The 23,931-nt window shown below is 42.2% G+C and overlaps 1 long non-coding RNA gene across 1 annotated transcript; it reads left to right on the forward strand.

The window, feature by feature from the left end:
• Positions 1 to 528: 528 nt before the first annotated feature.
• Positions 529 to 23,931, forward strand: LOC146577452 (uncharacterized). The gene is made up of 2 exons (XR_014889525.1): positions 529 to 585; positions 21,928 to 23,931. It is a non-coding gene; the product is annotated as an uncharacterized LOC146577452 (long non-coding RNA).

Genomic DNA, 23,931 nt, shown 5'->3' on the forward strand with positions numbered 1-23,931 from the left:
TCTCAGTCTGCACTTTCATTCATGACTTCAACAGGTTGAAATGCGATTTGAAGAAACCTTCAGTGAAATAAAGCTTTCATCACAGGATTCATGTGAGCAGCAGATGAACTTTGTACCAACAACATCTTCAATAACAGAGTCTGAATGAAGATCAGGTGTTGATGCTGCTCACTGATTGGACACTTGGTTTCAGCTCTGCTCTCAGTCTTTACTGCACAGGTGAAGGTAGAAAGTGTGACTGGATCTATAGACTGGAAACAGAGAAACATGCTGAACATTTGAAGCTTTGCAGCAGAAATGTTCATGTTACAAATACAGCAGAGCTGATCTGGGATCAGTGTGTTCACACCTGCAGCTACAACAAGGTTTCATGTCTCCACACGTCAGCATGTGAACTTTACTCTGACTCAGTCTGAGCAGTCATATTTTTAAAGTTAACACATCAGCACACACAGAGCTGAGCCCCTCCCACCTGTGCTGAGTTTCAGGTGGAGTCCCGCCTCCTTCCAGGAAGCAGCTCACCTGTGTGTCTGTGTTTAGTGTCCAGGTGTGGAGCGGAGCTTGTTGTTGGTGTGTGAAGAAACTGTAAGTTTGCTTTGTTTCCTCCTTTAACAGTTTGTCTTTAGGAACTTTACTGTTTGTTCAGCTCGTGTTTGATTTCTTCACACAACAAACTGTGTGTGTTTGTATTTCCGGTCTCTCCATTAAAGTCAGTGTGTAATGTTTCCTGGCTAACATCAGCTGTGTGCAGCTTAGTTCAGCACAAATCTGCCGCTCCATAGTTCACGGTAACGGACTCACAGCTGGACCAACGAGGCCGAGTGTATCCGCCACTCTGAGCTACGTTCCTGTTTTGTGTACTTGTAGTTTGTACTGTGTCCCAATTAAGAGAGTGCACGCTTGAAGTACGCGCACTACGTGTGGTGTGTACTATAATTACGAGAAGTGCGGAAGTGAGAGGTTTGTGAAATGGGACGGTCTAGCCTTCGTCGCGCTGCTCAGGTTGCCTAGCAACCATGATACTAACAGCGAGAAACGTTTCATACAGCTTTGTTTGACAGAAGTGAAGGAGAAAAATGTTTTGTTGCTCAGCCATTTTTTTCATGACATCACTTTGATTAGTTGAGTATCTGAGGCTGAGACCACAGGACTGTAAAACATGATTGTTGGGCTTCATTTCTGTACTGAACAGTCATTTAAGATTAGTTAGTAAATAACAATTATTTAATGTTGTTCATGAGACTAAAGTCATCTCACTGTGGTAATGTAAATATAATATGGCCAATATTATATTTATTGTCAGATTATTATGATATATATATATTACAGCAGTGAGCTTGAACTCTGTGTCAAAGATTCAAGTAGCAGTTATTTATATTTCCTATCACCTTAAATCTTCAATCAAAGACAAGTATCTTTGACTGTGTATATATAGATGTATTATATATAAGAAACAAATGTTGTTACTTCAGTATGTTGGCATTACTAAATTTGGCTCAGTGCTTACATATATGTGTAAAAAGCAAATGTACAAAGTGTGGTAACTGTGTCTGATAGAATGAAGAGTAGACTGATATATGAAATATTCCTTTATTGGGTGAGAAAATCAGACCATGTCATAACTGCTTTAAGTCATACAGAATAGACATCAGAGCCTTAAACAGGCTGACTTCTGCTAAATGGGTCAAACTGGGCAGAAAGTCTACAAACACATAACATCCTTATAGAATATGATGTAACACTATAGATCAACTTACCTCAGAATATATAAAGCATATAAACAGTTACAGCATTATGATGTGTCGAGGAGGGAAATTATTTTACTGCTATTGTCAAATAATTGTCATTGCATTAATAATATAATCTGTAGCATGGATATTGCATTCCAAGGTTTAAACAGTGTCTCTTTCAGAAAGACTGAGTTGCAGGCTGACAGGAAGTTGTATGCAGAAAGAAGCAGGAAGTTATTTTGAGCCGCAGGCTAAGACGAGGCTTTAACAATGTAACAGATAGCTTTAAGAAGGCCTTAAGCAGCTATGACTATTTTATACACAATGCATATCTGTGCTTATTAAAGAGTTGGAGCTCGGTCAATTAATTGGGGGTCGGAAGCTTTGTTCGGCGCGATGTTCGGACAATCTATTGTGCAAGTGACTTGGAGCCAGAGAAGGAATTGCAATACATGCTTACAAAACACTTATATATCAGATCATTTTATATTAAGGTTTTAGTAGAGGTTCTTGATTAAAACATTTATTTAGTAGAAGACATACACATAGTCTCAGTGAGCTTCTGGTCTGGTAAAAGGTCAGAAGTGTAACAGGTGAATTAAGAAAGAGCATTTGAGGACGAGACACAGACAGTAGGTGAAGAGGTGACACAAAGAGCATGTGAGGTCAACACACACACACACACACTTTAAATTAGATTTATTTAGAGGAGAGGTTAGTTATGTTTGGCTGTAACTGCAAAATTGTCTTGGTAAAAGAGGAACCGTTTCTTGGTGTCTCGGCAAGAAAGAGGAACAAGACAAGAACTGAAAGGTAGACAGGAAGGGCTAGCCATGAAAATAGAAGATGATTTTCTAGGTGAAAAGTTAGGATGATGTTGATCTGATCTATGTATAAAATGTATCTGTGACGTATGAAGGGGCGTCAGTAAATAAACCCTGATGCTATAAAATATCTGTTCATGCTTTGATTAAGTCGAAGACTACTTCCTGTCTGCGTACAGAGTTTTCTTCCCACGCGTGTATTCATTAAAATCTTCGTTTGACTTTACCCGGCCGGATCGGTGTGGTTATTCTTCGATCACCTCTTGTACCCTTCCTCAATATTGAATCTTAACATTTGGGGGCTTCGTCCGGTTATTGAGGAGGGAGAGTTGGAGGTTTGGACGGAGAAATCCGGGGTCTTGGGTGGTCTGACGGGCAGACGTGAATTCCAGTGGTCTAAGTGAGTGGGCATAAGCCGGCTTATCCAAAAGGTAAGGCACTACCTGTTGAATTATTTCCAAAGTGTGCCAAATTGGACATGATAAAATTTAAGTCTACTCACTGAAGTTACTGGTGGATGTCTGTTTTGATTTTGATGAGAATGTCATGACAGTACTGAGGATTTAAAGCAGTTGGACTGCTGGTAATGATTGAATGCGGTTGGACCGTTTAGTATGTTAGGGAATCTGGTTATTTTTTGGTTATAAGGTTGGACCTGCTTCAGTCTTACACTTTGTTGGGTGTTTTATTGTTGTTCCAAAGTATTATAAATTACTCAAGAACGCCAGTTGGACTGGTAGGAAGCGCAGTGCTCAGAGGTAACGCTTGCCAATGCAAAGGACGCTTATGCATTGTCCTCGAAGAGGGATAGTCAGTTGGTCACTGTGGAGCTTGGGGCACTCCAGAATAACTAGGAGTTAGAATCTCCTTACCGTTTGGAACGGTATCTGCGCTTTTTTGGGCAGCAAAGGTTGGACCTTGGGTGTTGGACACTTTTAAATTGAGTTAGGGACTTTAGAGATGAGGCCAGAAACTGTTGGACAGATACTGGTTAATTGATTACAAAAAAGTTGGACTTTTATCGGTTAGACCGTTAACTTAAATTTTTCGAAATTCGGTAGGTGTTAAAAGGCATAAAATCTGTGCAGTTGTAAATATAAGACGTCTCTGTATTAAAAAAGATCTCTGTGGGTCGAGTCAGCAATGCACTGACTGCCTGCTGCTATTCTTAGATGAAGAGTGTGTGTGCATGCAAATGAGGCAGCTGATGCAGAGCGCATGAGAGGACTATGCTTTCGGTTTTGTGTGTCATTCAGCTCTATAACTATTGTTTGCAAATGTGGATAAATGTCTGCAGTTAAAATGCTGGCTTAGTAAATAACAACATTGTAAATATATGAATGGTGACAGCGTTTCAAAATAGAATATAAGAATTGTTTGTGTTTAAAACCAACGTTTAGGTAAAGAAGATTTAAGGTGGATTTGAAGGCATAAACAAAAAATAAAAGGGTTACAGTCTGCAAGGGTTGTTAATACATGAGCTGACTGGATGCAGAGTAAGTGGAGTGGTCATCCTGAGAGGATTGAATGATGCTCTAACTCTGTGGTCAAGTCAGACATAGGCTTTAAGCAACCATGAGCCACTAATAAGCGTGACAGATTAATGAGTATGTGTAAATTGAACTTGTTAAATAGCTTTGATAGGAGTAATTCAATGAGCACGCAATAAAGTGGACCTGTTAGAACCTGTTTGACATTTGTCGCTTTAACAGTAAATGATTGTGTTGTGTCCCATGCACTAAACAGTCCCATTTAATACTGTAAAATCGTTGTTTAAATAGAATAAGCAAACATGCCTGTGATTTATTTTGCAACCTGTAACATACAAATTGCAGAGGAAGAGGGTCGACTAGAGGTGACCTGTAAATGTCACATAGTGACTGAGGAAGGTGTTTCACCTTATGAGATGACAGTGTGGTCCGAGATTGAGCTGCATGAGCTAAATGCCTATATACAACGTTGTCTATTTCTATTTCAAGGCTTAAAGGAGATGACTGAGCATGAAAATGATCCAAATTGGGAGCCCACAGAGGCCGCCCACTTTGCTCAGGTTATGGTAGAGTCGGTACTAGACGGTTTTGATTCTGATATGCTTGCTTGGGAAATAATGTAATTATCTGTGGAGATGTCTCCAAGCGATTAGTAGATTTAAAGGAGACAAATGTGCTTGAGAGTGCGTGGTTGAAATTGTATGTGTGCGTGTGCGTTTGATATGTGGGAGCCTTCTCGGGCAGCGATTTTTTGTTAAACCTGTGGCAGGCTGTGCAACATGGAGAAAGTTTTGACATAATGTCATAAAGGTGATTTCTTGGTTTTAGATTTATTAGTACGGGATGCTTGAGGGTGTGTTGCTGTAAAGTATATAAGGGACGCGCAGCGCCGTTAATGGGTTTAAAATAAATGAAAAAACACTAATCCGAGGAACTATTGGAGAGGTAAGTATACGGAGATGAGCGCGTTGCGCATAAGGGTTGCTGGTGTCATATATTAACACTTTGAGGGCGAATAATTTTGATTGAGTGTCACCGCTTGAGAACGCGAGGACAGCGTCTAAAGGGCTGGGTTAAACTTTGTGTATCACCGAGCAGGGGAAGAGGAGCCAGTGGTTGCGAGAACAGCGAGACGAAGACTGAAACCGAAAGTTAAGCGTGTCTGGGTGACCTAGACCAAGAAGGTGGAGTCGACCAACGCCATTGGAAGAGGTAAGTCTGTGTTTCAGAGAATGGCTGACAGCTCGGGTGCGACACCTAGTAGGAAAAGGGGATGCAAACCTCTGAAGGATCAGCTCGAACAGCGTAAGAAAGTTGTTCGCTTGGCTTCCCCTGGAGTATTAAAATCAGCAGAGAAAGAGTGCCAAGCGATGGAGGTTGAGGTAAGTAAACCTATTATATCCCAACAGAAAGGGCTGGGTGATAAAATACCTCTGAGCTTGGTGTTAAAAACTGAAGGAGAAGTGTATGGACAAATGCATGAGGCCCTACGTGCGTCCATAGAGGCATTAACGGCATTGGAGGTTATAAAGCAGAGAGTAATGCAGGGAGGGCCAGAAGAGGAGAATGAAGGCCGTGCGACGTCATCAGGAGAAGAAGACGATGAGGAGGACGAAGATGGAGGAGCTGAACCTCAACCAAGTACAAGCCTAATTTTGAGGAAAAGAAGTGTGAAGAGAGACCAAGCACAGAGACAGCCCATATTTAGGAGCTCAAAGGGAAAAGGAAAGTCGAGGAAGAGTAGAAAAGTGAGTTTTGAACAAAGAGCTCCTGACCCTGGTTTAAGTCTGCCTCTGATAGCAGGTCCAAAGAACGAACCAGTTTATCGCGCCTATAAGGTGAGAGATTTGGAAGCATTGGTTAAACAACTTCCACCAATAACCAAGGGAGAACATTGGGAAGGAGAAGAATTAGCGCTGGGCGACTTTCGCGCTTTGGCCGGACGTTGTATGCTGGGTGGTGGGTTAGCAGATGTAGAGCAGATAGCTCAAACAACCAGATATGCAAATGACCTGAAATATCATGAGGTGCAGAGTGACTTAGCAGATGCAGTTCGGGAAAAGGACCCAACTCCTAACTCTGGAGCCATTCCAAAAACACACCCAGAGAGTGTTTAGCTAAAGCAAAGGAACAATGGTTGTTAGGAACAGGAATACATCCGGGGAAGGAGGGTGAAAGTAGAGCGTGGTTTCGTTCGGCAATGCTGGCAGGGCTGCCCAACCAGGTTGCAGTTGACTTGGAAAAGAACCCAGATTTTGCCGTTGCAGACTCGGTGCAGTGGGAGAGACATGTGACCCACAGACTTCAGCAGGAACAGGATTTGACGAACAAACAAAAGAAAGAGTTAGATGAAGTATAGGCGCAGCTGCTTAGGCTGCAGCTGGGTGAGGCTCGCGAAAAATATAATGCGAAGAAAAGAACCGAAAGAACTAAATAAGACTATAATGGTGGCAAGGCCTCAGCCCGATCCTGTGCCTGACTGGCCAGATCAGGATCCGGGTCTCTACCCTGATGATCGTTGGCCCGCCAATGCACCAAGGCAGCGTCAACCCGTAGGGAATTGGGGGACCGGTGGACCGCAGAGAGGGCGTGGTGGATCCGTGAGGGGAGGACAAAGGGCTCGGAATCCGGGGAATCCTGGCAGTGTGTCTTGGACTGGCTGTTACAGCTGTGGAGCAGAAGGACACTGGTCCCGAGAATGCCCTGAATCGCAGCGAAATTATCAGAGGCGAGGCTATCAACCCCAGGCACGAGGGGGCCCAAGACAAAGAGTTGCTTACAGGGGAGCACATCAAGCTCCAAACCCGAATGCAGCACCAGCCCCCAGTACCCAGTAGCCGACTGGGGCTGGGAGGGGGAGCAATACTGATGGAGCCCGGAGAAACTGAACAGCGTGGGGACGGCAGAACCTATGCTGTCAATGATGATGATCCAGCATTGACACAGCTGGGAAAACAGACTTTGAAGCACCACTATGTGGTGTCCTGACAGGTGCCTGGAAAATCTCATGGGCAGGGACCTGCTTGTGAAACTGGGATCACCTTCAAAGACTCAATATCTAGTCCAGAACTCTGAACAACCCACTGCCGAAATCTACTGGGGGAGGCTAGTGGAAGAAGGTATTCTGAGACATTATCAGCTGTGGAAACCCTGGATAATGAGCCTGGCCGTCTATTCCCCACCGCGAGATCCTTTCCACGTTACACTCTTTTATGATAGGGAAGATAACGATATCTATTGGGAACAGTTCCAGTCTGATCTTGAGGGACAGACGTGGAATGTGCAAACACATAACATTTATGTTGGACCAGAAGGTGTGGCCGCGGCTGTGAAATTTACTGATGAACAACTGCCTTGGTACAATGTGGGAGAGGATTCAGCCCCTCACATTACATTGGCGGTCCACGAGGGTCATGGGCCAAGAGATCTGGGACCAATGGTCAAGCGGGCGCTGGACAACGCATGCTGGCAAAGCACCCAAATTCCAAACGTCTGGTATGCACCAAAATGTAAAATATATCGCATAACTTGTTTGTCCAACGATGCAGTGATCTTAGAACATAAAGAAATCTCCAGAATACATGGCAGGGAAAGAATGGATCATCCTGATGCAGTAGCTGAGCTCTCAAAATTGCCTGGTACTTTGTGGTCCGTAGGGCCCACAGATGTGGGTCTAGCTAACTGTTCGCCTGTCCTGTTCCGGCTGAAGTCTGACATACCATTTAACAGACCATAATAGAAGCACAAAACTGAAGACCAAAAGTGGTTCACATGTATTGACCTAGCGAATGCATTCTTTTGTCTCCCACTGCACGAGTCACTCAGAGACATTTTCTCATTTACATACAGAGGCCGCAAATTTAGGTACACACGCCTACCACAAGGCTTTGCACTCTCACCAGGAATTTTTAATCAGGTGTTGAAAGAGGCATTGTCCCCATGTCAACTGCCAGGGGGCTGTAAATTAATACAGTATGTTGATGATCTTCTTATTGCAGCCCCGTCAGCAGCGGCCTGTACGGCAGCATCGCTTGTGGTGTTGAGCAGATTGGCGGAGTGTGGCTTCAAAGTGAGTAAAGAAAAACTGCAGTTGGTCCGGCCAGAGGTAACATTCCTGGGCCGGGTGATCGCACACAGATCAGTGGGGTTAATGAACACACACAGAGACCAAATTCTGACACATCCAAAACCAAGAACTGTGAAGGAGTTGCTTTCCTTTCTTGGCTTGACAGGTTACAGCAGGCAGTTCATTCCGAACTATGCGGGTAAAACGGCCCCTTTAAGGGACCTGATCAAGAAAGTTGGTGTTCGAAATCTGAAGGCTGAATTGCCTTGGACGCCGGACACAGAGACAGCGTTCATTTCACTAAAACAGGATTTGTCAAGAGCCACAGATCTGGCCACACCTAACTATGATGAGGCATTTTATCTTGATGTTTCAGAAACAAAGGGAGTTGTGAATGGTGTGTTGTTTCAGAAAAAAGGGGGAGGTAGGGATGTACTTATGTATGTCAGCATAAGATTAAATTCAACAGAAGCAAGGCATCCCACATGCACACAACACGCAGCAGGAGTAGCAAAGATAATTCAGAAAACAGCACATATAGTGAGGGAACACCCACTGAAAGTGCTTACTACACACAGTGTAGTGGCCTATGTGAACTCACAGGCATTCACAATGACTCCACTGACGCAACAAAGGTTCAGCAAAATTTTAGAGGCGCCAAATCTGATATTCACACATGAAGGAATAAATATGGCAGACCTAATGGGGTCAGGAGAACCACATGACTGTATTAAGAAAGCCCAGGTTGAAGGAAAAATCGAGGGACAACAGTCGGCCCAGAGAGCTGAAGTGATAGCCCTAACTCGAGCCCTGAGGTTGGCTAAAAACATGAGAGTGAACATCTACACTGACTCAGCATATGCATTTGGAGCAGCTCATGTGGAACTGGCTCAGTGGAAGAGAGCCGGGTTCAGAACGGCCACTAATGCACCCATCTGTCACAAAAAGGCCCTGGAGGACCCAGACGAGGTAAGTATTATAAAATGCAAAGGCCACTCACAAGCAGACAGTATGGTGGCAAGAGGAAATCAGAAAGCTGACGAAGCCGCAAAGGAAGCAGCGGGCTACAAAGGACAGAGACAACTGGTGCAGGTAACCCCAGAAGAGGAGGGTAGCACTAACAGCATGGGAGAAGTTAGAAAGGCTCAGGAGGAGACATCCCCAGAGGAAAAGGGGGTGTGGGAAAACAAAGGAGCCTGGCAAGATGGCGGTTTGTGGAGGGGGCCAGATGGGCGTCCCGCTTTAACGGCCAAAATGGCGGAACAAAAGGTGAATGAGGCTCACGGGCTTGGTCACGTGGGAGTGAAACAGATGGAGAGAAATTTGTGCCGATGGTGGCATCCTGATTTGAGAAGGATGATACTGGAAAAGGCCAGAACGTGCCTAATTTGTGGGGCACACAACCCAAAGCCAGCAGTAAAACCTGAAGCTGGTAAGGTTCTCATGCCAGGAAGGTCAGGAGAAGAGGTCGTGATTGATTATACCGACATGATTGATATAGGCCCAGGTGGGGTGAGGTATTTGTTGGTGTGTGTGGATGTTCTGACTGGATGGCCCGAAGCATGGGCGACCAAATGTGAAGATGCGAAAAGTGTGATTAAGTGCTTAACCAATCATTACATTCCAAGGCATGGGTTTCCCAAGAGAATTAGATCAGACAATGGTGCTCACTTCAAGAATAAAGATTTGCAAGAGGTAGAGAGGATGAACCTAAATTTGGAAAACAAGTTGGCTAAAATTTGTGCGCAGACAGGGCTAAATTGGGTCGCAGCCCTGCCCATTGCTTTGATGACCATAAGATGTTTATGATGATGTTAACTTTATATTTCAGGTGCAGTTATAACTATTTTATACATATTGCATTTTGTGCTTTTAAAGGAGTTGTGGCTCAAATTTGTCTCTGGAGGGTCATGAGCCTTTGGCTAGCGCTATGATTAGCCAATCTACTGTGAGGATAATATGAGTTCATGAAGGATTGCACACGCTTACAGACACAGAGTTAAGAAACACACATGACAGTATTGATTTCAGGCAAAAGGCCTTAAATTCATTTAGCTTTTAACTGAACTTAAAGAAGGACCAAAGAGGAAGGAAAGCATATATTTTGGTTAAGTCTGATAAACTAGAATTAGGAGGTATTGTTACATTAAAGGGAGCAAAATGAAATAAAAAGGCTATACCAAAACAGGTGATAACATAGGAAATGTGAGGTTTTAAAATGAAGTTAGTGTTAACACATAGGAATTGTTTCAAGGCAGCATTTAGCATTTAGCTATGATGAAATGTATACAGGAGTAATTGCTTATATGCTTAAACTTAATTGATTGAAGTGGTTGTTTTCTTTTGGAGTAGATTAACTTGCAGCAGCGACAACTTGTGCATAGGATGTTGATGATCAGATAAGGGAAAGTAGAGCGAGCAACTGGACGTGAAACCAGCGCTTAAAAGAATTTTAAAGTGATGAGTAACGTTGAAGAGTATACATAAATACAAGTCAATAAGTTAAGAAGATAATTAGGATCAGGCTTTTAATTAAAGAGACCCAGATAGGATAAGTTAGGGAGATGCAAGAAAAGGTGTTTTGTTTCCTTTGCAGAAGATCGATCTCGGCGACCACAGGAGGGGCGAGGATCCTGGAGATCTCGAGGTTCGAGACCACCAGAGAAGGGTCTGCGTGAGGACACAATGTATTGTGACCTCTGGTGTTCCAGAGGTCAAAAGGGGGAGTGTCGAGGAGGGAAATTATTTTACTGCTATTGTCAAATAATTGTCATTGCATTAATAATATAATCTGCAGCATGGATATTGCATTCCAAGGTTTAAACAGTGTCTCTTTCAGAAAGACTGAGTTGCAGGCTGACAGGAAGTTGTATGCAGAAAGAAGCAGGAAGTTATTTTGAGCCGCAGGCTAAGACGAGGCTTTAACAATGTAACAGATAGCTTTAAGAAGGCCTTAAGCAGCTATGACTATTTTATACACAATGCATATCTGTGCTTATTAAAGAGTTGGAGCTCGGTCAATTAATTGGGGGTCGGAAGCTTTGTTCGGCGCGATGTTCGGACAATCTATTGTGCAAGTGACTTGGAGCCAGAGAAGGAATTGCAATACATGCTTACAAAACACTTATATATCAGATCATTTTATATTAAGGTTTTAGTAGAGGTTCTTGATTAAAACATTTATTTAGTAGAAGACATACACATAGTCTCAGTGAGCTTCTGGTCTGGTAAAAGGTCAGAAGTGTAACAGGTGAATTAAGAAAGAGCATTTGAGGACGAGACACAGACAGTAGGTGAAGAGGTGACACAAAGAGCATGTGAGGTCAACACACACACACACACACTTTAAATTAGATTTATTTAGAGGAGAGGTTAGTTATGTTTGGCTGTAACTGCAAAATTGTCTTGGTAAAAGAGGAACCGTTTCTTGGTGTCTCGGCAAGAAAGAGGAACAAGACAAGAACTGAAAGGTAGACAGGAAGGGCTAGCCATGAAAATAGAAGATGATTTTCTAGGTGAAAAGTTAGGATGATGTTGATCTGATCTATGTATAAAATGTATCTGTGACGTATGAAGGGGCGTCAGTAAATAAACCCTGATGCTATAAAATATCTGTTCATGCTTTGATTAAGTCGAAGACTACTTCCTGTCTGCGTACAGAGTTTTCTTCCCACGCGTGTATTCATTAAAATCTTCGTTTGACTTTACCCGGCCGGATCGGTGTGGTTATTCTTCGATCACCTCTTGTACCCTTCCTCAATATTGAATCTTAACAGATGCAACAAACACAGCAGTGCTACTGATCCAAAATACTCAAAACTTCATAGAACTGAAACAAAAATTTATTTTTAGCTCCATTCTGCTGCTGATACAGACTTTAGGTTTCTGAACATTAAACTTGTTGCTGCCTTTCATAGTGTGTAACTTGAAGGCCCTGAGTACTTTCTCCCACACTGAAAACACTGGGAGGATAAAATTATTTAAACATTACCTAATAAGACTGATTATTAGGTAGTGTAAAATTATGATATTATTTTATGCCATGTTATACCCCTAATTAAAGATTGTGAATTATTATGTAGTTTTAGTTTGCATTATTCTCCTGAATTAGAAGAAGCTGATAACTATTGCATTAGTTAAACTGATTTGCATTACATTAAATTGCTGACTTGTTGTGAATGAATGATATTGTTTTATGATGCATTATATTGCTGAGTTATAAGAAATACTGTTTGCAGAAGGTTATTGTCTAATTTGTCTGAGTAGAAGAGAACAGAGTGTGCTGGAGTTTTCTGCCCCATTTCAGCAGGAGCAGATAAACAGGGAGCCAAGGTCGTAGCTTAGGCGCTGTGTGAGAGAGAGCATGTGAATGTTTAGGCTTTTTATGATAAGGTGGAGGCACCAGAGGTTATAAAAGTTTGAGCAATGCTCCACCATTTTGAGATTTTGAGGCTGTCTGCATCAGTGTCCATCTCCCACGTGTGTGATCATTAAATCATCGTTTGACTCAACCCGGCCGGACCAGTGTTGTTATTGTGGTTTTTTCTCTTGTCTCCATCCCCAATATTTTGAACCTTAACAGCTTGGGGGCTCGTCCTGTGGTATTGGGGTGGAATTTAAAAGTTTGGACGGTCCGAGGTTGTCGAACGGACAGGCACGAGCCAGTGGTCTGATTTGAGTGGACAAAAGCCGGCTTATCTAAAGGTAAGGCACTACCTGTTGAATTATTTCCAAAATGTGCCAAATTGGATATGACTAAATTAAAGTCTACTCACTGAAATTACTGGTAGAGTGTCTGTTTTGATTTTGATGAGAATCACCGTGTGGTATGCAGTTAAAGTTGCTTAAGAATGTTTAATGAAGTTGAAGAAATATGAAAGTAATAATGTTGGGTTTGAGTCCCTGGATATTGAGCTGAAGGCTCAGGTAGTTTGGTAGGGAAATTAGGACAGAAACTGTTCCAGAAGTAACAGATACTGTTTAATAGTTTTACAAATTAGGACAGAAACTGTTCCCAGAAGTAACAGAGACTGTTTAATTGGTCGTAAAAAAGTTATCTTTCTTCGGTGGGACCCGTTATGGTAAAATTTTTCAAAATCGGTTAGGTTAAAATTATTATAGGACGGCACTGGAAGATGCTAAGAAGCACATAGCCCGGAGGTTACGCTCCCTCCTGGCCGTGGACGCGCGGTCTTGACCTGTCGGCGAACAGGGGTAGTTCAGTTTTGGTTTAACTGTGGGGTACAGGGCATCCCGAAATAAGCTAGGAGTTACCGAGACTCCTCATCGTTTAAAACTGTGTCATGTGCTTGTTTGGACAAAGTTAAATTGAGTTAGGGATTTAGAAGTTAGGTCAGAAACTGTTCCCAGAAGTAACAGATACTGGTTAATTGATTACAAAAAAGTGAAGCTTTCTTCGGTTGGACCCGTTAACTTAAATTTGTCGAAATTTGTTAGGTGCTGAATCTGTCAGGCCTGTCAGTAATTGTAAATATAAGACGTCTTTGTAATATAAAATAGAAGAGTTTTGTCTGAGCTTTGTGTGACCCTGTGTGTGACGACAGCGCACTGCAGCGCTGCGAGCTATTTTTAGACGGTGTGTGAACATGCAAATGAGCTGTGACGCGCACAGAGGACTTTGCTTCCTGTTTAGCGTGTTTTTGAGTTTTATAATTTTGATTTGCAAACAATGATACATGCCTGTAAGTAAAACGCTGATTTTGCTGATTATGATACTACAAATAAGGTGTTGAATGACTGGGGTGTGAATGATGTTGGAGTTTAAAGCTGAAACTCAGAGAGGAGTGTGTTGGGAGACTGGCATGTAGTCTGCAGTGCAAAGGTGGGCGTCTTGCCTGCTAGTCTATTTAACAGTAATGAAAATGATATTAAATAAATCTCTCAGTGTGTTGATACAGGTGGCTATGGGGCTGGACCAACTGCCCCCACAAGCACGGTGGCCGAAGCAAAATTATAGTAATGGACACAAAATCAGCAAGAATCAGCAGCTGTGGAAAAGACAGCAGCTAGCAGAGAATTAAAGGAGAAATTAAGAGAAGTTTTACACATAAAATTGCGGCCAACACACTTGTGGAGGTTGGGAAGGCGCCTGGAACATCACAACAAGAAGGTGAAACAAAAACACACACAAGCAGAGAAATGTGAGAGAGAGGCACGTGCTAGAGAAATGCCTCGTTTGAGAAAAAACGTTAAATTAGCCCATGTACAAACGCACATACACGCAATGAAGAAACAGCTTACACCCATGAACACGTGAAGATTTTCCAGCAAGTTTAAAGCAGTGAAACTTAACATACACCCGCCGTTACACAATAAAGTTTATCCACTACTAACAAATAAACCCTCTGGGTTGCAGGACAACAACTTAACTTCAAAAAAAAAAAAAAAAAAAATCACAACCAGTGATTACACGACAAATTTAGTGGTTAATAAAAGTCAAATTGTGACATGTTTTCTTCTGATTGATTAATACAAGTGATTACTGAATGAAAGAAAATTCCATTTTTGTGCTTTAAACATGATCTTAAGAATTTTAACATGTACCTGTGTTGTCCTGTCAGCTTGGTGGGTTATGAGAGGATTATATGGTGAAAAAAAAAAAAAAAAAAAAAAAAAAAGGGGGAGAGAAGGCTGACACAGGGCCTGGTCCCGTTGTTTTTCCCCTCTCTGAGTAACACAGCCAATACAACATGATTTTCCTGTTCGTTTGTTTTTGTTTTGTTTTGTTTTTTCTCTTTATGCTTGATTACAGGCTGCTTTGTCGGCCCGGAAAAGCCGAGGCTGACCCTGGACTCCTGCTCTCCCCTCTACCATCTTTGCTCTCTCCTCTACCATCTTTGATGTGACCCTGACCAAATGCTAAAGCAGCTGAACCCGCAACAACAACTTGAAAATGTCAACAGTGCTGCAGGAAAATGATCTCATGCAGCAGAGACGGAGAGCGGTAATCCAAGGCCCGTTTCACTACACGGGGAGATTTCTGTCAGCGTCTTTTCTTTCTGAGAAGATTGAGAAAGGCCCGGCTCCCACCACCGATTCTGACCACCTTATATAAAGGAACTATTGAGTGCATCCTGAGCAGCTATATCACTGTCTGGTTCGGGAACAGCACCATGCCGGACAGACAAGCACTACAGAGGGTTGTGCAATCAGCTGAGCGCACCATCCGCTCCAAGCACCCTGACCTGCACTCAATCTACAGCAGGCGGTGCTGGACCAAGGCCAGGAAGATGGTGAAGGACCTCAGCCATCCCAACAACAGACTGTTCTCTCTGTTGCTGTGTACGTGACAAATAAACATCTGGATTTGGAAAACGAGGCACTCGCAAAGCCACCAGCATTGTGCCTGATTGGACACACCCCTCTCACACACTCTTTACATTCTTGCCATATGGAAAAAGACAGCTTCAGCTGACAGAGCTGTGACGAGACGCCCATTAAGCCCAGATGAAAAGTGAGGCCGAGCAAAACCATGCTGACCTTAACCACTCTGCATTAAAACTGTGCAGGACAGTGACGGACCAACAATGACCAACGGGCAGCAAAAAGGGCGTGCCAGGGACAGGAGGAGTAACTGAGGTCACCTCAGAATGGACAAAACACCAGGAGAAAATAAGCTGAAGGCACAGGTGTCGGGGCTCGGCCAGGAGCTGACCTCTGAGAAGAGCCGAACAGCAGAGCCGCAAAAGGCCGTGGAGCAAAGCAAGGAAAACATCAATGGACTTAAATCTGATTTCTACGGAAAAGACTCTGAGGTTTCTGCCCTCAATAAGACCTCGAGGCATCAGAGCAGAAACTGAGCATGGCCCAGGAGGAGCTAGCTGAAAATCGAACCCATCAGGCTTGGAGTCCTAGACACCGGACTTGAAATCAGGCCGGAGCATCCTGGAGCTAGATGAGCAGTGTGATTTGTCCGGTCTGCTATGGAGCGAACGTTAGGGGGATGGCTTCCTGTCGCCTCTGCCGTCCTCCGATCGCTCAGCGTCCTGGGCTGCCCAGCTCTGGACTGAACGCTCGGGCCGAGACACCCAAACAACCATGGACTCCATTCCCGTGGAATGGGACCACGACTACGACCTCAGCCGTGGGCTTGAGAGTGCAAGAAGGGATCCCAGAGAGCCTTGAGGCCTGTGTAAAACTAACAGAACAAAGATTGAGGTCTTCCACTGGGGAGGTGGAAGCTGCAGACTCTCCTATACACCTTCTGGATGTCAGCCGTTCCACCTGCAAACAAACGGACAGCAGTCGCACTTCTGCAAGCAACAAATGGACATCCAGACAATTGAGCTGCGTATCAAAACCCTGAAGGAAGACCGAAGCAAAAGGGTCAAGTTAAGGAGGAGCGAAATAAGGAGAAGATGCTGGACACTGGAGAAAAGGACTGCCTCAATTGGGGCCAGAACCAGTATGGACAGAACTCTGAGCAGCAGCACCAATGGATGCAAACAGACTGAAAAGGAGGAGGGCAGGACCCAGGGCACGCTTCAGGCCGTGGTTTACCCAGAACACTACAACAGGAAAGTGATGAACACAAACACCCACACAAACACACACATCTACATGCACCGACTCAGAGTGAAAAGAAACATACATATGAACATATGCACTTGTTGATTGAGGGAGAAATGACACACACACACACACACACAAATGGTAAATGGTAAATGGCCTGTATTTATATAGCGCTTTACTAGTCCCTAAGGACCCCAAAGCGCTTTACATATCCAGTCATCCACCCATTCACACACACATTCACACACTGGTGATGGCAAGCTACATTGTAGCCACAGCCACCCTGGGGCGCACTGACAGAGGCGAGGCTGCCGGACACTGGCGCCACCGGGCCCTCTGACCACCACCAGTAGGCAACGGGTGAAGTGTCTTGCCCAAGGACACAACGACCAAGACTGTCCAAGCCGGGGCTCGAACCGGCAACCTTCCGATTACAAGGCGAACGCCCAACTCTTGAGCCACGATCGCCCGTTGATTCAATGAACTGAGAAGTGATCCACACACACACACACACGCTGATGCAATGAAGAATGCTTTACTAACAAATGCTGCACACAAACATCCAAATACGGAGTTGGTTACAACAGCAAGAACTGATTGATTATTTACTGCTTAAATGTATTTCATGCCACGCAGAGGGCATTTGTGTAGATTTAGAGGACATGGTCTGAAGCACTTTGATAATGAAAACAATGTCTGTGCGTGATGTCTGTTTATGGCTCAAAGCCTCCTCTGAATTGTTTACTGTGCTTCACACAGTCTAACAAGGAGCAGTGGTACAGAGCGAAAAATGATGAATGAATGGTGTGAGTTTTATTTCGAAGAGATTATGAAAAGGTTGTGTTGATTCAACTTAGTTGTTTACGTTTTTGCCAAGGTAAAGAGTTGGTGTGTAACTAGTGTCCACTATTGAGTCAAGTAAATCCAACATGTTTTGTTGGTGCAAAAAGGAGTTTTGGTTGATCTTTGGGTTTTGTTTGACACTAGGTTGATTCTATCAGTGAGGTTTGGATTGTTCTCTTTCTCTAAGAGAGAGAAAGATGGTTTGAACTTTGGACATGTTTGCAATGGGCCCCAGTATCTGTTATTATATGAGTGTTTAATTGGTTACGTCTGTGTTTGCTTTTGTTACAGTGCACTGAGATAAGAACATCTGAGAGGTGTGATCCACCGGTGGTGATATTTTGGTATTTTGTGAGTTCCTGATTTAATAAATCAGCTCTTTAATCCAGGCCTGAGAGATTGAACTTTAAAGCGCTATAAAATATTCTTATTGAAAACAGTCGCAAAGTATTTTTTCTCCATGATTATAATGGGCTTGGGAGAAAATTGACTTATATGGGACACTGATCCTGAAGCCTAAAAGGATTGCAGCGAGTCAATCCAGTCCAAAGAAGGAAAAACAAACAAGGAGCTGTTTCCTTTAAAATGATGACGTCATCTTGCTGGTGATGGAGCCTCGAATAGGCTGCGCGTGAGACTCCATTATCAGCAACTTTTGGTATAAATGTGTGTGGATGTATGCATATGACTGACGACTAAAAGTCATGGACTGACGACTAAAAGTTTAACTGACTTGATACTGAGACAAAAACGGTGCTGACTTTAGGATTATTGAATGTCCACAGACAATTCACCCAGCCTGTAAAAGATGGGTGGATGTTTTGTTTTGCTTTGTTTTGTCTGCAAGAACAGAAGAATGACAGAGACTAAAGAGCTGTAGCTTCACAGCAGTATGAACTGCAGACTGAACCCTTTGGTTGCTAATTTTGAGTTACTGATGTTTGCATTAAGGAAATTGTGTTTTAGTAGCTGTGTTTTAATTAAGGTATTACATTATATTGTTGGGAATATTAAATGCTAAAGTGAAGAAAAGGTTTGATCCCACTTATGACTGAGCATGTTATTATTAACCATAGTGGGTCACTATAGAGAGTCAATTAATTTTAGAAAAAAACAAACAAACAAAAAACCCTCCACCGAGGTTTATGAATAAGAGGGGAATGATAGACAGCCACACTCAAAATGGAGATATGTAATGATAAACACTGGTCCCCGTCTTTTGGGCGCTCTCTTGAAGTAGTCAACAATTTAAAAGTAAGATAAAATAACAGGGGCATGTGCTGAGGGGTGGTGCTGCACAAGAACAAGAGTAAAATAAAGAAAATATTGTTTTTAGAAGTGCAAATTAAAATGTACCATTACACTCAGAGGATCAATATGAAGCTTAATATTTGTTAATTTTGAATGAAGTACATGACTGGTGACTGTTCTGTCCTGAGCTTTTGTTTTTACAGCACCCGCTTGATCACACCAACAGTTTCTCGCCACCGAAGAGGGGTACTTGCAAAAATAAAGAACGGGGAGGAATATCATCAAAACTGGAAACAGGTAATCCCCAAAGGGGGTGATAATGCCATAACTTTCACTATGGTCAAATTCTTAAAATTTGACCCTCAAAAATTCTTCAAACATTTAGACACAAAGTGGAGATTTAGATAAATATAATGTCGTAAACCACATAAGGATGAAGTATTTGATTCAATAAGATGGTGAAGTAACAAGCAGCAAAAGGTTGATCATGTTAATGGTGTTTATTCAAGGGTGCAGAGGAGATTATTATTATTAAAGACAACAAATGAAATAACGAAAAGTAGAAGTGGAAAGAATTTGCGTTAACGGTAATAAAATCAAAAAAAAAGAAATACTAACTAAAACTGTACTGAATGTTCACAAAACTAACTAAAATTAACTAGATTTATAGCAAAATGTGTTTGGTTGCATTGATGTGTGCGTGCCCTGCTATAGTGAAATTAAGGGAGTACGTTAGTCGAGTCGTCTGGGTTGCTGCTCCGTTCACCCGCAGAATCTGGTCAGGAAAAGTCGGGAGACAGCGCCAGAATAGAATTGAGGATGATTTTAATATGATTGTTTTGTAGACATAACAAGAGTCTTGTAGTGGAGAGGGACATAATGTCCTCCTGAGACCCAGAGAATAAGAAAAAACAGGGAGAAATTATTTTCGTTTTTTCTTTTTTCTTTTTTTTCTTTTTTCTTTTAAATGAATCAAGTGTTATTAAAATAACAATCTCATAAGATGAAGATCAGGGACCAACCCAGAAGTCACTGACACTTCACTAACTGTAAACTATTGGTTTAGGAATAAGTGATGGCACTGACCTTTCTATTTCACAAAAGTCAATTTATTTAGGATATCTGAGTAAGTACTGATTTTATTTGGAGACACAAAGGAACATTTGGCACTTCCCTCATCTCACATCTGTTTCATTGTTGTACCCAATCATTCTACAACTGAAATGCCTTGGACTGCTAACCATTTCAGGCAAGTGGAGTGAACCATATTTTGCTAGACTCTCATCAGATTGGGGCTTCCTTTTATTGATCTTTGGAGAGAAGTCTTCATTACTGATATTATTCAGGTCTTGTTCACATGTTTGTCCCAGGTTTCTCAGCCAAGAGGAGCTTAAACCCCAGATACTGTGAGTTCTTTTCACACGTTGAGATCACTGATAACTCTCAGCAACGACGTGATCTCGTAGGAACAATTAGGTGTTATGGATTCAACTATAATTGCGACTCTTATTTTTTACTTTACTGGAAAACATTTCTGCATTTTACCCATATTTTATTTTTAACTCAAAATCAAAATTCCAGATTCTACTACATGTTGGTTTTGCACCAGATAGGACGACAGATTTCAGGTGGCCCTGTGTCTTTCTCTATTACATCTGCCACTGCATCTCGATAATCTTCTCTGTGGCTTTTAGTGGGTCCTGACCCTCTCATATTTTGAAAAATCTATGTTTGAATCTCCCTTAATAATTGTGTTAAGAATTCTCTCCGCCTTTGTCAAAAGTTGGGTATTAGGAAAAAGTGAAATAAATATAAATATAAAGTCCCAATGTGTAGAGCACACATTAATAAATTAGTCATGTTCCCTGTGAAAGTAAATGAGCCTAATTCTTAAAGACCCCTGAAATTATTTACCAGATGTTTATTTTTTGAATAAAATAAAAATCTGAGTTTAACAAAACATTATAAATGTAAATATCAAGCTTACCTTTCTTTCTTCCTTAAAATGTGCTTGTGGGCACGCCAGCCATTTTGAAAAGGTGGGAAAAACAATTGGCAAGGCCACACCCCCACATATGGGATATAATTTTAAAGGTTCTGTTGTCCTCTCTAAGAAACATCAGGACTTAGAGGAGTGGCAAGTAGAGTATGAGAGCTACAAGCAAAAAACTAAATGTGTACTACAGTGCGCAAAAATGAATTACTGGGTCATCAGGGGGTCTTGAGGGACATTTATAAAACAAAAAATCCCACAAACTTTAAAAGTGCACTTGAAAAGCTCACACAAGAAGGTTAACCTAGCTTACCTAGAAGACCTCATCAGGGGGAGCACGCTCCCCCTCGTTGAAGAGCTCACCCACTTAACTCGCATCCCAAGAAAATAGCTAACCCCAGATAAGGCAGCGTGATGTATCCCGAGATAACAGGACTGGGACATCTAAATAAAGGTGTGAAACAATCGCCTTCAAAAGGTTATCAATTAACTTTAACCAAAATTAGGACCACTCGGTGCGGCAAGAGTTAATAGTTATTAGTCTCAACACCCAAGGATAATTAGAAGAGCATGACTGATATGATGCAACTGAGATTTTGTTACACTTAACTTTTGCAAAACACAAATAAAACTAAATTGAAACTAAGGATTTTCAGAAAATAAAAACTAGACTAAACTAGCAAAGAATTGGTAAAAACTAATTACAACTGGCAAAAAATTGAAAATCTGGAGTCGAAACTAAATAAAAGATAAAACCTAATGAAAATGGCGAAACGTTTAAAACTCTGGTGCAGAGATTGGCAAATCTGACCAGGAACGTTATAAAATGGATTGTCAGGACAGTCAGCGTTAAAGCCACTTTTGACAGTCCATACTAGGATGGCATTGGGCATCTTGGGGGTGGAAAGGGGTTGGTGTGACCAAGGTGTGGTTTGGCTTGTTGTATGTATATTTGAGATCATATGGCTCTGGATGGACCAGTTACCAGGGCATGGAAGGAGGACAGACTCATTAAAGGAGGAGAAGGCATTTCCTGGGATTGGAGATCCTCTGGGTGAGTGGTTGATTAAAAGCATGCATAAAATAGAAGTTATCTGTTGTTATTGATTGGTAATAGATTGATAATTGGCCACATTTACAGCTGTATTGACTTGTTGTGGACGTAGTCGACTTCAGGTTTAAACACTCTCATTAACAGGTTGAAAATAGTGATATTAAAAGAAGAGTATGCAGCGCCACCCTGTCAGACGCCAGTGATGGTGGAGCTCACTGATGAATCAGGTGAGCTGGATTCATGGCTGATTCAAAACTAAGATCCCCCTGCTGTGGTCAGTAAGGGGACAAAAGGGGGTGTTATACTGTTATTTTCAATGTCAGCATTATTATTGTATGAGAATCATGCAACAAGCATTGCATCGATGATCATTTATTGAAGTTTTTGACCTTATACTAACATCTGTGTTCCTGTGATTGTTATAACGTCTGATGAATCTTCCATTTACAGGTGTTAGGATAATGATATCATTTTTCATTGCAGGTGTAACCATGGTCATTTTTATACATATTGCAACTTGTTGCTCATTGTAGAGTTGTGCTCAAGTTAATAAGGGTTAAAAGCTACAGTCAGCGCGAATGTCTGACTGATCTATTGAGGGGAAATGCTTCGAGCATAGAAGGCCGCACGCGCTTACAAAACACTGATATCATGTTATTTTTTGTGATCTTTTCTTAAATTATGTCTTTAAGGTTAGTTTAAATAGTGGCAGTTAATTAAACGAGATTCATTAAAATATTAAATACCTGAGTCAGAACGTTACACGCGGATCACCTTAAGAGTCTGGGAAACTTTGTAGCTGCCTAACTTTTTGAATGTTCTAGCTCCGTTGATTTGACACATTGGAATGTGTCAAAAAAGGGGGGGAAGGTTGAGCTTTAACATCAAACAAGGATTATTTGAACATTTTATAACTTCATTTGTGTCTTTAATACTTTAGGAATGGTAAAGCTTAAGCTAATAGCGGTCCGAGAAGACGGACCTTTTAGAGAATCAGTGAAAAAGCATAAACTATCACTTTCATGTTTAATCATTACTCATTGAAATGAACTGAATAGCGTTTTGAAGATTTGTTAACTTTTTGTCTTTTGTTAAAAACAGGGGTTTCAATAATCTTCAGACACACCTTGCAAATGTGCTTATAACGAGTTGGCACTCGGCCTTTTGAAGGTCAGAAGCTTCGTTCGGCGTGACTGTCCGGACTGATAAAGTGTAAGAAATGCCTTGAGTGCGGAGGGCTAAATGCAAACACTGCTTACACACACATAAGATATGATTAGAATAAGTCCCTGGGACATTCTGAATGTTTTAGACCAATTCTGAATCACTAGAAGGTCAGTAGATAATAACATTAGATTATTAGGGTTAGGAAGAGAGGTGTTTTGGTTTTCTGTCTCTTACAGAGAAAGGAACAGACACCAGACGAGGTCACAGAGATGCGAGGATCCTCCGTAGCAGAGTCAGACACAGTGACTGCCGAGACATCAACTGGGTCCAAGGGTCATGGCGTTTGGGCTCCAGCTAGTCACCACAAAAGGATGGATCCCATAAACACAGCAATAACCATGAAGGGGTTGGCGGAAATCCGGGAACACCAGACCAACGAAGTTCGAGAGGCTTTTGGGCAAAAAGGGGACACCTTCCTGTTCCTTTTTCTGGAGAATACACAGATCGTTGTTTGAAATCGGAGCAGAATAATCCCCTGATCTGTGTTACAACTGAAAGGTTGTCTAACCCCTAAGGCGGAAGAATTAAGAGCAGAGGATCACCCAACTGGACGACACTGGTAGCTGCAGCAATAAAATAAAGGTTAAGAGCTCTTCGGACAGAGGTTCTAGTCTACGTCTGAATGGTATCAGGGAACACCAAATAAAGCTGTGGGAGAACAGGGGAGTGTCATCTGGACCTGCTATCCTTGTAGTAATAGTTTGTCTTGCACCTGACTTGCGCAAACACAGAGGTCATCTTACATATGGTTTGCCCCTCAGGGGGACAAAGGACCTCAGGAGTGAGAAGAGATGAACCCGGCCACACTGGGCTACAGGGTGTTTGTGAGGTCATTATTCTAATGACCTCATCAGGGGGAATTGTAAAATTATGATATTATTTTATGCCATGTTATACCCCTAATTAAAGATTGTGAATTAT

This window comes from Mchenga conophoros, linkage group LG3 (assembly GCF_057382185.1).
Source record: "Mchenga conophoros isolate Kocher_MC1m ecotype Shallow Benthic linkage group LG3, M_conophoros_male_GT1.1, whole genome shotgun sequence".
Taxonomy (NCBI): Eukaryota; Metazoa; Chordata; class Actinopteri; order Cichliformes; family Cichlidae; genus Mchenga; species Mchenga conophoros.